Raw genomic sequence first — 14,463 nt, forward strand, 5'->3', positions numbered from 1 at the left:
AAACTAACTAAAATATACTAAAAACATACTAAAAATAATGCCAAAAAGTGTATAAATTATCCGCTCATCACAACACCAAACTTAAATTGTTGCTTGTCCCCAAGCAACTAAAAACAAGATAGGATAAAAAGAAGAGAATATACAATAAATTCTGAAAACATCTATGAAGATCAGTCTTAATTAGATGAGCGGAGCTCTTAGCTTTTTGCTTCTGAATAGTTTTGGCATCTCACTTTATCCTTTGAAGTTTAAAATGATTGGCATCTATAGGAACTCAGAATTCAGATAGTGTTATTGATTTCTCCTAGTAGAGTATGTTGATTCTTGAACACAGTTACTTTATGAGTCTTGGCCGTGGCCCTAAGCATTTTATTTTCCAGTATTACCACCGGATACATAAATGCCACAGACACATAACTGGGTGAACCTTTTCAGATTGTGACTCAGCTTTGCTAGAGTCCCCAGTTAGAGGTGTCCAGAGCTCTTAAGCACACTTTTTTTGCTTTGGACCATGACTTTAACCGCTCAGTCTCAAGCTTTTCACTTGACACCTTCACGCCACAAGCACATGGTTAGGGACAGCTTGATTTAGCCATTTAGGCCAGGATTTTATTCCTTTAGGCCCTCCTATCCATTAATGCTCAAAGCCTTGCGCCCTTTTTACCCTTGCCTTTTGGTTTAAAGGGCTATTGGCTTTTTTTGCTTGATTTTTCTTTTTCTCTCTTCTTCTTTCTTTTTTTTTCTCTTTTCTTTTTTCTTTTTTTTTTGCCATATTTTTTTTTCTTTCACTACTTTTTCTTGCTTCAAGAATCAATTTTATGATTTTTTAGATTATCAATAACATTTTTCCTTTTTCATTATTCTTTCAAGAGCAAAAAATTTTAACATTCATAAAGAACAATATCATAAATATGCACTGTTCAAGCATTCATTCAGAAAACAAAAGTATTGCCACCACATCAAAATAATTAAACTATTTTAAAATTCAAAATTCATGTACTTCTTTTTCTTTTTCAGAAAACATTTTTTTTCTTTAATAGAGGTGAAGGATTCATAGGACATTTATAAATTTAAAGCATAGGCACTAGACACTAATGATCATGTAATAAAGACACAAACATAGATAAACATAAAGCATAGAAAATAAAAAAAATAGAAAAATAAGAACAATGAAATTAAAGAACGGGTCCACCTTAGTGATGGCGGCTTGTTCTTCCTCTTGAAGATCTTATAAAGTGCTTTAGCTCCTCTATGTCTCTTCCTTGCCTTTGTTGCTTCTCTCTCATTTCATGGAGGATAGTGGAATGCTCTTGTTGAGGTCCATGATTGGGCTCTCTTGTTTGCTCCATCCTTTTCTTAGTGATGGGCTTTTGAGATGAATCTCTCCATTTCCCATGACTCGGAGGTGGAAGCTTTTGCCTTCCCTTTTCTCTTTCTAGAGGTTTCTCTGGCCTTAGGTGCCATAAATGGTTATGGAAACACAAAAATCAATGCTTTTTCCACACCAAACTTAGAAGGTTTGCTCGTCCTCGAGCAAAAGAAGAAAGAAGGGAGGAGAAGAAGAAGAAAATGGAGGAGATGGAGAGGTCTGAGTGGTTAAGAGGTGATGGGGAAGAGTATTTGGGGAAGCGTGTTATTGGAATGTGTGAAAAAGAGAGAGGTTAAGTTGAGGTAGGTGGGGATCCTGTGGGGTCCACAGATCCTGAGGTGCCAAGGATTTCTCATCCCTGCACCAATCTGGCGTGTAAACGCCCCTTTGAGTGCCAATCCTGGCATTAAACGCCAGGTTGCTGCCCATTTCTGGCATTTAACGCTAGCTTGGTGCCCTCTTCTGGCGTTAAACGCCAGTCTGGTGCCTTTTCTGGCGTTAAACACCCAGAATGGTGCCAGACTGGGCGTTTAACGCCCATTCTGCTACCCTTACTGGCGTTTGAACGCCAGTAAGCTCCTCCTCCAGGGTGTGCTGTTTTTAATGCTATTTTTCATTCTATTTTTTGCTTTTTCAGTTGTTTTTGTGACTCCACATGATCATCAACCTAAAGAAAATATAAAATAACAATGGAAAATAAATATATATAATTAAAGAACATTGGGTTGCCTCCCAATAAGCGCTTCTTTATTGTCGTTAGCTGGACCTTGACTGAGCTTTATTCTAATCTCAGTTTTGAGCATTCTTGCTCAATTACTTTCAAGATAATGTTTGATTCTCTATCCATTAACAATGAACTTTTTGTCAAGGTCAATATCCTGAAGCTCAACATATCCATATGGTGACACACTTGTAATCACATATGGTCCCCTCCACCGGGATTTCAATTTCCCGGGGAATAATCTGAGCCTAGAGTTAAATAGCAGAACCTTCTGTCCTGGTTCAAAGACTCTAGATGACAGTTTCTTGTCATGCCACCTTTTTGCTTTCTCCTTATAAATTTTTGCATTTTCAAAAGCATTGAGTCTGAATTCCTCTAGCTCATTCAGCTGGAGCAATCTTTTCTCTCTAGCTAACTTAGCATCCAGGTTTAGGAATCTGGTTGCCTAGTAGGCTTTATGTTCCAGTTCCACGGGCAGATGACAGGCCTTGCCATACACAAGCTGGTATGGAGAGGTTCCTATAGGAGTCTTGAATGCTGTTCTGTATGCCCACAGAGCATCATCCAAGCTTTTTGCCCAATCCTTTCTATGGGCAATTATAGTCCGTTCCAGGATTCTTTTTAGTTTTCTATTAGAGACTTCAGCCTGCCCATTTGTCTGTAGATGATATGGAGTTGCTACTTTGTGGCTAATTCCATATCGGACCATAGCAGAGTAAAGTTGTTTATTATAGAAATGAGTGCCCCCATCACTGATTAGTACTCTGGGAACACCAAATCTGCTGAAGATATGTTTCTAGAGAAAATTCAGCACTGTCTTAGTATCATTAGTGGGTGTGGCAATTACTTCTACCCATTTAGATACGTAGTCTACTGCCACCAGAATGTACATGTTTGAGTATGATGGTGGGAAAGGATCCATGAAGTCAATACCCCATACATCAAATAACTCAATCTCTAAGATCCCTTGTTGAGGCATGGCATAACCATGAGGTAAGTTACCAGCTCTCTGGCAACTGTCATAGTTACGCACAAACTCTCGGGCATCTCTATGGAGAGTAGGCCAGTAGAACCCACATTGGAGGATCTTAGTGGCTGTTCGCTCACCTTCGAAATGTCCTCCATATTGTGATCCATGGCAATGCCATAGGATCTTCTGTGCCTCTTCTCTGGGCACGCATCTGCGGATCATTCCGTCTGCACCTCTCTTAAAGAGATATGGTTCATCCCATAAGTAGTACTTTGCATCAGAAATTAGTTTTTTCATTTGCTGCCTGCTGTACTCCTTGGGTATGAACCTCACAGATTTATAATTTGCAATGTCTGCAAACCATGGTTCTTCCTGAATGGCGAAGAGTTGCTCATCCGAAAAGGTCTCAGAGATCTCAGTAGGAAGGATCTCAGAGACCTCAGAAGCAACACCCATCTTATGAGCCTGGGTTTTGAATCCTGCTTTGTGAGTAAGTACTTAAGAACAGCATGGTCAGTATACACAATCACCTTTGAACCTACTAAATAGGATCTAAACTTGTCAATGGCATAAACCACTGCAAGCAACTCTTTTTCTGTGGTTGTGTAGTTTTTCTGTGCGTCATTTAGAACACGGCTGGCATAGTAAATGACATGCAGAAGCTTGTTATGCCTCTGTCCCAGCACTGTACCAATGGCATGGTCACTGGCATCACACATTAGTTCGAATGGTAATGTCCAGTCTGGTGCAGAAATAACTGGTGCTGTGACCAGCTTAGCTTTCAGAGTTTCAAACACCTGCAGACACTCTGTGTCAAACACAAATGGCGTGTCAGCAGCTAGCAGATTGCTCAGAAGTTTTGCAATTTTCGAAAAATCCTTTATAAACCCCCTATAGAATCCTGCATGCCCTTGAAAGCTTCTGATTGCCTTAACATTGGCAGGTGGTGGTAATTTTTCAATTACTTCCACTTTAGCTTGATCCACCTCTATTCCCTTGTTTGAAATTTTTTGCCCAAGGACAATTCCTTCAGTCACCATAAAGTGACATTTTTCCCAGTTTAAAACTAGGTTGGTCTCTTGGCATCTTTTCAGAACAAGTGCTAAATGGTCAAGACAGGAGCTGAATGAGTCTCCAAATACTGAAAAGTCATCCATGAAAACTTCCAGAAATTTTTCTACCATATCAGAGAAGATAGAGAGCATGCACCTCTGAAAGGTTGCAGGTGCATTGCACAGACCAAAGGGCATCCTTTTGTAGGCAAATACTCCAGAAGGACATGTGAATGCTGTTTTCTCTTGGTCCTGAGGATCTACTGCAATTTGGTTATAACCTAAATAGCCATCCAAAAAGCAGTAGTATTCATGACCTGCTAGTCTCTCTAGCATCTGGTCTATGAATGGTAAAGGAAAATGATCCTTTCTGGTGGCTGTATTGAGCCTTCTGTAGTCAATATACATACGCCACCCTGTAACTGTTCTTGTAGGAACCAGTTCATTCTTTTCATTATGAACCACTGTCATACCTCCCTTCTTGGGGACAACGTGGACAGGGATCACCCAGGTGCTATCAGAAATATGATAAATAATCCCAGCCTCTAGTAACTTAGTGACCTCTTTCTGCACCACTTCCTTCATGGCTGGATTTAGCCGCCTCTGTGGTTGAACCACTAGCTTAGCATCATCCTCCAATAGGATTTTGTGCATGCATCTTGCTGGGCTAATGCCCTTAAGATCACTTATGGACCACCCAAGAGCTGTCTTGTGTGTCCTCATCACCTGAATTAGTGCTTTCTCTTCCTGTGGATTTAAAGCAGAGCTTATGATCACCAGAAAAGTGTCACCTTCTCCCAGAAATGCATATTTCAGGGATGGTGGTAGTGGTTTGAGCTTGAGTTTAGGAGGCTTATCCTCTTCCTGAGGAATTTTCAGAGGTTCTTTTATTTCCTCTGGTTCCTCCAAGTTAGGCTGAACATCTTTAAAGATGTACTATAGCTCTGATTCGAGACTCTCAGTCATATTGATCTCTTCCACCAAGGAGTCAATAATATCAACGCTCATGTAGTCATTTGATGTGTCTGGATGCTGCATAGCTTTGACAATATTTAACTTGAACTCATCCTCATTGACTCTCAGGGTCACTTCCCTTTTTTGGACATCAATGAGAGTTCGTCCAGTTGCTAGGAAAGGTCTTCCTAGAATGAGAGTTGCACTCTTGTGCTCCTCCATTTCCAGCACTACAAAGTCAGTGGGAAAGGCAAATGGCCCAACCTTGACAATCATGTCCTCAATTATGCCTGATGGATATTTAATGGAGCCATCAACAAGTTGAAGACATATCCGGGTTGATTTGACTTCTTCAATCAAGCCAAGCTTTCTGATAGTGGATGTAGGTATTAGGTTGATACTTGCTCCAAGGTCACATAAAGTTGTCTTGGTACAAGCACCCTCTAATGTGCATGGTATCATAAAGCTTCCTGGATCTTTAAGCTTCTCTTGTAAGCTTTTCAGAATGACTGCACTGCATTCTTCAGTGAGAAACACCTTTTCAGTTTCTCTCCAATCCTTCTTATGACTTAAGATCTCTTTCATGAACTTAGCATAAGAGGGTATTTGCTCAAGTGCATCTGCAAACGGGGTCTTTATTTCAAGAGTCCTGAGATAGTCTGCAAAGCGGGCAAATTGTTTATCCTGTTCCGCTTGGCGGAGTTTCTGAGGATAAGGCATCTTGGCTTTATATTCTTCAACCTTAGTTGCTGTAGGTTTATTCCCTACAGTGGTGGTTGGAGAAGCCTTCTTAGAGGGGTTACTATCAGCACTTGCAGGTGCCTGATCCCTCATTGGCGTTTGAACGCCCGGATTGGGTGGTGGATTGGCGTTTAGCGCCAGCTTCCCACCCTTTTCTGGCGTTTGAACGCCAGAACTAGGCAAGGAATGGGCGTTTAATGCCAACTTTTCTCCCTTTTCTGGCGTTTGAACGCCAGAAGTGGGCATACACTGGGTGTTTGACGCTAATCTTTCACCCTTTTCTGTCGTTTGAACGCCAGAATTATTCCTCTCAAGGCTCTTGCTGTCCTCAGAGGGGTTTTGGGCAGTGGTTTTGTAACACCCTACCACACAGGGCCTTACGCTTAAGTCGTAAAGCAGAGGTGGCAAGGTATTACGACCTCTAAAAGAAAAGGATATGTACATAGATATAGTTGGATGAAATCATATCTAGGAGCCTTGAAGGATAAGCTAATAAAAAACGATAAACAGGAAATCGTGTCACACTCGCATGGATATTTGTAAAACGGACAGGAAAAATCAAAAGGAAGCTGAAAACATATATACATGTCAGAGTTCCAAAACTTAGATAGCAAGCTCCAGACTCGACCTGCAAAGCTAAGGCCGGCCAGAGTATATGATTATATATATACAACCCAAAATAAAAGTCAAACCACAAAGTAAACCCCTGTATCTCCAAGTCGACCTCTAGGAGGGACAAAACACAAAGTGTACATGTGGAGATTCTATAAACATGTATAACAAGCCCAAAATCAAAATATGACAGTAAAAAAGGTAGTTCTTCGCTTGTAAGGAGAATACCCAGACGCTCAACGAGGTGTCTCTCGACCTGCATCTGAAAAATAACAACATAGTATGGGATGAGAACCGGAGGTTCTGAGTATGGTAAAGGTGCCTGTATAGTTAATGTAAAAGGTCTCGGGAGAGCCAGAGGCATTCCTAGAATTTCGACACTCAGAATCATTCTTAAAGAAAATAAACTAAACCAAAAGTTAGGTAAGTTATGTGAGGTATTCTTGTTCTGAATCTAACTTTAACTTAATACTTCACTTTCTGACTCCTCCAGTTCTCCGAATCTCTAGTGGAACAACCCTCGTCATTCTTCCACCAGACAAGGGGCCTCTTAGTTGCATAGACCAACATTACAGACAAGAAAAACACAAATAGAGAAGCATTTACAACAAGTAGAACAAGTAGCAGATAAGTAGAATTTAACAGTTAAGCAAGCTAAGACAATGCATACTCAAACAAAGCAAACAAATGCATATGATGTATGCCTATCCTATGGCTGATGAGTCTCATCTATCGGTTATACAGCCAACCCGACATGACCTGGTAGTTAACCATTGGACAGTCCCTCTGTACACGCAACCCCAAGCTCAATAATATTCCATGGAGTTAAACTCCAAGCTCAATATAATATTCCATGGAGTCACACTCCAAGCTCAATAATATAGTATTCCATGGAGACGAACTCCAAGCTCAATAATATAGTATTCCATGGAGACGAACTCCAAGCTCAAATATAATATTCAATATTTATATATATATGCATGCTCATGGGGGAGTTAAAGTGCCCGGTCACATTTTGCGACAGAGGGTCAACAAATAGTCTCAGATACACAAGCCACATAATAATCTCTTTCCTTTTTAGAATAACACCTCAAATCAATACTCTAATTCTTATAGAAACTTTGGCAGTATCTCCTTTAAAACTCAAATTTCTGCCACCCTTCAAGGGTCCCAACTATCAAATCAAACACCTCTCAATCCTTCAAATCATTTCCAGCAACAAATTATTTCAAAATCAAACAAATACCAATATGAAATCTTTTTCCAAAACTGACCAACTTCAACAGCAAATTATTGACAACAGCTAAACCTCACATTTTATACCATATACACAATCCATCAATTATTCATTCATTTCATTCCTATCTTAAGGTCTTCTAGCCCAAGTTTTCACGTGACATTAAACATTAACTATGAGAAACCAAAACCATACCTTCGTATGGAATCAAAATATTTGAAGCTCCGGAGAAACTTTCTGACTGAGCTATCGAAGAAGAAAATGTCTAGAATCATCTATGCCTCCTAAAATTTCCGTTAGCCAAACCCAAAGAAAAGATGAGCTATGTCACTGTCAACTTCTACTAATCAAAAATGGTGCCAACGTGTAGAAGAAGAGGTTACGAATACTCTTACCGGATTAGATTTTTGATTGGAGTTACGGATTTCAAGAAATTGAAACCGGAAGTTCGGAAGAGTTTACGTTTTCTCTCTTTCTCTCTTCGTTATCCTCTTCCCTCTCTCTTACGATATTCACGTATATATATATATATATATATACATACATACATACATATGACCGCCTTGACTTTCTTTATTATTATGTGTAAACCGCCTTGTGTTTCTCTATTATATATATATATATATATATATATATATATATATATATATATATATATATATATATATATATACACACGTAACCTAATGCATAATGATAATAATAATATATATGTAACCTAATGCAAAGTATAAACCACCTTTTATTTTCTATGCTTTATAATTAATAATAGTAATAATAATACTAGCAATAGTAATGATGGTCATGTAATAATAATAATAAACGTAATAATAGTAATAATAATAGTAATGCAATGAATATAATATATATAAATTTATAATGCAATTTAATACTTACAGCAATTATATACAATGTTTATAATAATAATAATAATAATAATAATAATAATAATAATAATAATAATAATAATAATAATATTATGGATTTGATTAAATTTAAATTATTATAAAATTAGTTCAATTACTGATAATAAAAATAATTTTTCTAAAAATAAGGAATTCTAATTTTATAAAATAAATTATAACTTATTTATATTTATATTTTTAAAACTGAGGGTCGCTACATTCTACCCTCTTATAAAAATTTTCGCCCTCAAAAATTGATATAAAATGGAAAAGATTCATACTAACGTAACTTCCCTTCTTGAACATGTCAAAGAAAAATAGAAAGATTTGATATGCTTTGTTTGTAAATCTAGGATATTCTTATGGCTTAAAAGTCTATGCAAAACGGAAGATACAAGATAGACTCGATGCAGAAAGGTTATAAGGCAGGCTGGTATTAGAACGACAGGTTTATCGCTTCTAATACTCGCTTCATCTAGCTCCCAAGTTCTGCTGATTCTAATGGTGTCACCTTTCGTAATTCAATCGAAACTGGTTCAGCCTCTGACACTAAATCTATCACAATTTACTCTTTCTCTTAACACATAACCGATTATCAATTACGGGTTCAACCTATGTCATGTCTTTTCTTCGTAACTTACCATCTCTGGGTTTCAGGTAACTGTCCCGCACAACTCTCAACATTTCCGGTTCTTTATGTTTAACTTAAGTTGTATACTCAAAATAATTCAACCTACTACTGCTGCGCCACTCTTATTATTATTCTCCAAGAATTTAGTCACTTTTCTAGGCTGACCAACTATCGTTCTGTCTCACCATTCGGAGGTCTTTAGTCGATCGCTCAGTTGAAAATCACAAGGCTCACAACTCGGTAATGTACTACAATGAATGCTACGTGTTATTTACTATGCAAGGCAGTCGGAAATTTTGATTATCAGTGCGTGATTACCTCTAATCGGAGTATCTGCACTTCCAGCACCATCCACTGTCATAGTGAGCACGCGTCCCTGATGTTGTGCCTCTCCAGCTTCTTGATTCTTCTTCTTTTCTGGACAATTCTAAGACAAATGCCCAGGTTCACCACAGTAATAGCATACACCTAAACCAACCCTGCACGTAGTATTCGGGTGGTACTTTCCACACCTCCTACAAGTTAAATCATTCGGTGGGGTTTGAGCTTGCTTTCCTTTGCCTCTTTCCTGGCTGTTATTATTACCGAATCTCTGGAAGTTATTCTGACCCAAATGTGGTTGTGGGGTGTAACCGCCTCACTTAAAACCTTGTCCTTTAGGGGCGAAGTTCCTTCCCTGATCTCTCCTAACAAAAATTCGTTGATCACTCTTATCTGATGTCGCCTTTCTCAGACAATCCTCAGTAACTCTACTTTTGTTTACCAGTTCCAAAAACACTCTGATCTCCATTGGTGCAACGAAGCTCAGAATATCACTTCGGAGACCTCCCTCATACTTAATACATTTCCACTCAGCAAAATCTTCAGGTGCATCTTGACAAATACGAGAAAAGCAACATAACTCCTCAAACCTGCTAGTATACTCAGCAACAGTCATCTGTCCTTGCTTTAACTGCATCAATTCAAGTTCCTTGGCATTTCTGGCTGAATTAGGAAAGTATTTCTTATAGAACTCTATTCGAAAAACCTCCCAAGGAATCACAGTGCCATCTGGCTGCAGGATACGTCATGTCCCCTGCCACCAATGTTGAGCCTCACCCTGCAGCTGATAAGTTCCAAACTCAACCCATTGCTCCTCAGGAACCTGCTGAACCTGCAGTGCCCGTTCCATAGCCTGAATCCAATTGTCTGCATCAGTGGGATTTGAGGTTCCCCTAAAAGTCAGAGGGTGAACTTTCAGAAATGTAGCAAGTGTCATGGGACCGTCCTCATCATTATTGTTTCCGTGATTACCCTGGTTTATCTGATTACCCAGTGCCTCGGCTGTCGCCTGCATAGCCGCAGCCATATTTCCCAGGGCAGCCATGAAGTCTACTGGATCATTCCCTGTCGAGCCAGGAGTAACGGTGCCTATCCTACCTCTACCTCGGCCGCGACCGCGTCCGTGAGTCGACATATGGTCCCTTCACACACCAAACAAGTGATATTAAGTTAATCAGTCTCAATATCGCAAGTCTAATGCTTAAAGTTCCAAATGCATGCTCATGAATGTTTATGCCACATATATCAATCAGATATCCTAATAGCACATACACACACCCAGAGTATGCCCAGAAGCATAATCAGTCTATCCCTCGGGCTCTATAGGAACGAACTGCTCTGATACCATAATGTAACACCCTACCACATAGGGCCTTACGCCTAAGTCGTAAAGCAAAGGTGGCAAGGTATTACGACCTCTAAAAGAAAAGGATATGTACATAGATATAGTTGGATGAAATCATATCTAGGAGCCTTGAAGGATAAGCTAATCAAAAACGATAAACAGGAAATCGTGTCATACTCGCACGGATATTTGTAAAACAGACAGGAAAAATCAAAAGGAAGCTGAAAACATATATACATATCAGAGTTCCAAAACTTAGATAGCAAGCTCCAGACTCGACCTGCAAAGCTAAGGCCGGCCAGAGTATATGATTATATATATACAACCCAAAATAAAAGTCAAAACACAAAGTAAACCCCTGTATCTCCAAGTCGACCTCTAGGAGGGACAAAACACAAAGTGTACATGTGGAGATTCTATAAACATGTATACATAGCCCAAAATCAAAATATGACAGTCAAAAAGGTAGTTCTTCGCTTGTAAGGAGAATACCCAGACGCTCAACGAGGTGTCTCTCGACCTGCATCTGAAAAACAACAACATAGTATGGGACGAGAACCGGAGGTTCTCAGTAAGGTAAAGGTGCCTGCATAGTTAATGTAAAAGGTCTCGGGAGAGCCAGAGGAATTCCTAGAATTTCGACACTCAGAATCATTCTTAAGGAAAATAAACTAAACCAAAAGTTAGGTAAGTTATCAGAGGTAATCTAGTTCGGAATCTAACTTTAACTTAATACTTCACTTTCTGACTCCTCCAGTTCTCCGAATCTCTGGTGGAACAACCCTCATCATTCCTCCGCCAGACAAGGGGCCTCTTAGTTGCATAGACCAACATTACAGACAAGAAAAACACAAATAGAGAAGCATTTACAACAAGTAGAACAAGTAGCAGATAAGCAGAATTTAACAGTAAAGCAAGCTAAGACAATGCACACTCAAATAAAGCAAACAAATACATATGATATATGCCTGTCCTATGGCTGATGAGTCTCATCTGTCGGTTATACAGCCAACCCGACATGTCCTGGTAGTTAACTATTGGACAGTCCCTCTGTGCGTGCATCCCCAAGCTCAATAATATTCAATGGAGTTAAACTCCAAGATCAATATAATATTCCATGGAGTCACATTCCAAGCTCAATAATATAGTATTCCATGGAGACGAACTCCAAGCTCAATAATATAGTATTCCATGGAGACGAACTCCAAGCTCAAATATAATATTCAATATTTATATATATATGCATGCTCATGGGGGAGTTAAAGTGCCCGGTCACATCTTGCGACAGAGGGTCAAGAAATAGTCTCAGATACACAAGCCACATAATAATCTCTTTCCTTTCTTAGAATAACACCTTAAATCAAAACTCTAAATCTTATAGAAACTTTGGCAATATCTCCTTTAAAACTCGAATTTCTTCCACCCTTCAAGGGTCCCAACTATCAAATCAAACACCTCTCAATCCTTCAAATCATTTCCAATAACAAATTATTTCAAAATCAAACAAATACCAATATTAAATCTTTTTCCAAAACCGACCAACTTCAACAGCAAATTATTGACAACAGCTAAACCTCACATTTTATACCATATACACAATCCATCAATTATTCATTCATTTCATTCCTATCTTAAGGTCTTCTAGCCTAAGTTTTCACGTGACATTAAACATTAACTACGAGAAACCAAAACCATACCTTCGTACGGAATCAAAATATTCGAAGCTCCGGAGAAACTTTCTGACTGAGCTATCGAAGAAGAAAATGTCCAGAATCGTCTATGCTTCCTAAAATTTCCGTTTGCCAAACCCAAAGAAAAGATGAGCTATGTCACTGTCAACTTCCACTAATCAAAAATGGTGCCAACATGTAGAAGAAGAGGTTACAAATACTCTTACCGGATTAGATTTTTTATTGGAGTTATGGATTTTAAAAAATCGAAACCGGAAGTTCGGAAGAGTTTACGTTTTCTCTCTTTCTCTCTTCGTTATCCTCTTCCCTCTCTCTTACGATATTCACGTGTATATATATATATACACACACGTAACCTAACGCATAATGATAATAATAATAATATATGTAACCTAATGCAAAGTATAAACCACCTTTTATTTTCTATGCTTTATAATTAATAATAGTAATAATAATACTAGCAATAGTAATGATGGTCATGTAATAATAATAATAAACGTAATAATAGTAATAATAATAGTAATGCAATGAATATAATATATATAAATTTATAATGCAATTTAATACTTACGACAATTACATACAATGTTTATAATATTAGTAATATGGATTTGATTAAATTTAAATTATTATAAAATTAGTTCAATTACTGATAATAAAAATATTTTTTCTAAAAATAAGGAATTCTAATTTTATAAAATAAATTATAACTTATTTATATTTATATTTTTAAAACTGAGGGTCGCTACAGGTTTGGTCATCCTCTGTCAGTTGCTCTTTTCTTGGCTTTCTGCTACTTTGAGCTGATTTATTCAATGTCTTCCCGCTCCTTAGTTGAACAGCTTGGCATTCTTCTGTTATCTGTTTAGATAGCTGCTGTCTTGTCTGATTCAATTGTGCTTCTATATTCTTGTTAGCATTTTTAGTGTCTTGGAGCATCTCTTTAAATTCTGCTAATTATTTTGTCATAAGGAGTAATTGCTGATTAAGCTCAATAATCTGTTCTTGAGGATTAGGATCAGTAGTTACTGCCCTAGCCTCTTCTTTTATGGAGGACTCACTGCTTGAGTACAGTTGTTGATTTCTAGCAACAATATCTATGAGTTCTTGAGCCTCTTCAATCATCTTTCTCATGTGTATAGATCCACCAGCTGAGTAGTCTAGAGATATTTGAGCTCTTTCTGTAAGCTCATAGTAGAAGATGTCTAACTGTACCCACTCTGAAAACATTTCAGAGGGGCATTTCCTTAGCATCCCTCTGTACCTCTCCCAGGCATTATAAAGAGATTCATGATCCTCTTGTTTAAAGCCTTGGATGTCCAGCCTTAGCTGTGTCATCCTTTTTGGAGGGTAAAATTGATTCAGAAATTTATCTGATAACTATCTCCATGTTTTTATGCTTGCTGTAGGTTGGTTATTTAACCACCTCTTAGCTTGATCTTTTATAGCAAATGGAAATAGTAATAATCTATAGACATCCTGATCCACTTCTTTATCACGTACCGTGTCAGCAATTTGTAAGAACTGTGCCAGAAACTCAGTAGGTTCTTCTTGTGGAAGACCGGAATACTGGCAATTTTGCTACACCATGATAATGAGCTGAGGATTTAGCTCAAAATTGCTTGCTTTGATGGGAGGTATACAGATGCTACTCCCATATGCAGCTGTAATGGGGTTAGCATATGACCCCAGAGTCCTTCTGGACTGTTCATTTCCACTTATTTCCATGATGGAGAAAAGAGAATTGATATGAATTGCAAATAAATTATATTTTTAAATTTTTTTTATTTTATTTAATTAAAAGTAACCGAATAAAATAAAACAAAATAAATGGAAGATAAAATAAAAGTTTCGAAAATTAGAAGAAAATAAAATAAAAGCAAATTGAAAACTAAATTAATTTATTAATTAAAA

Source organism: Arachis ipaensis, chromosome B3, assembly GCF_059453495.1.
Source record: "Arachis ipaensis isolate K30076 ecotype BB chromosome B3, ASM5945349v1, whole genome shotgun sequence".
NCBI lineage: Eukaryota > Viridiplantae > Streptophyta > Magnoliopsida > Fabales > Fabaceae > Arachis > Arachis ipaensis.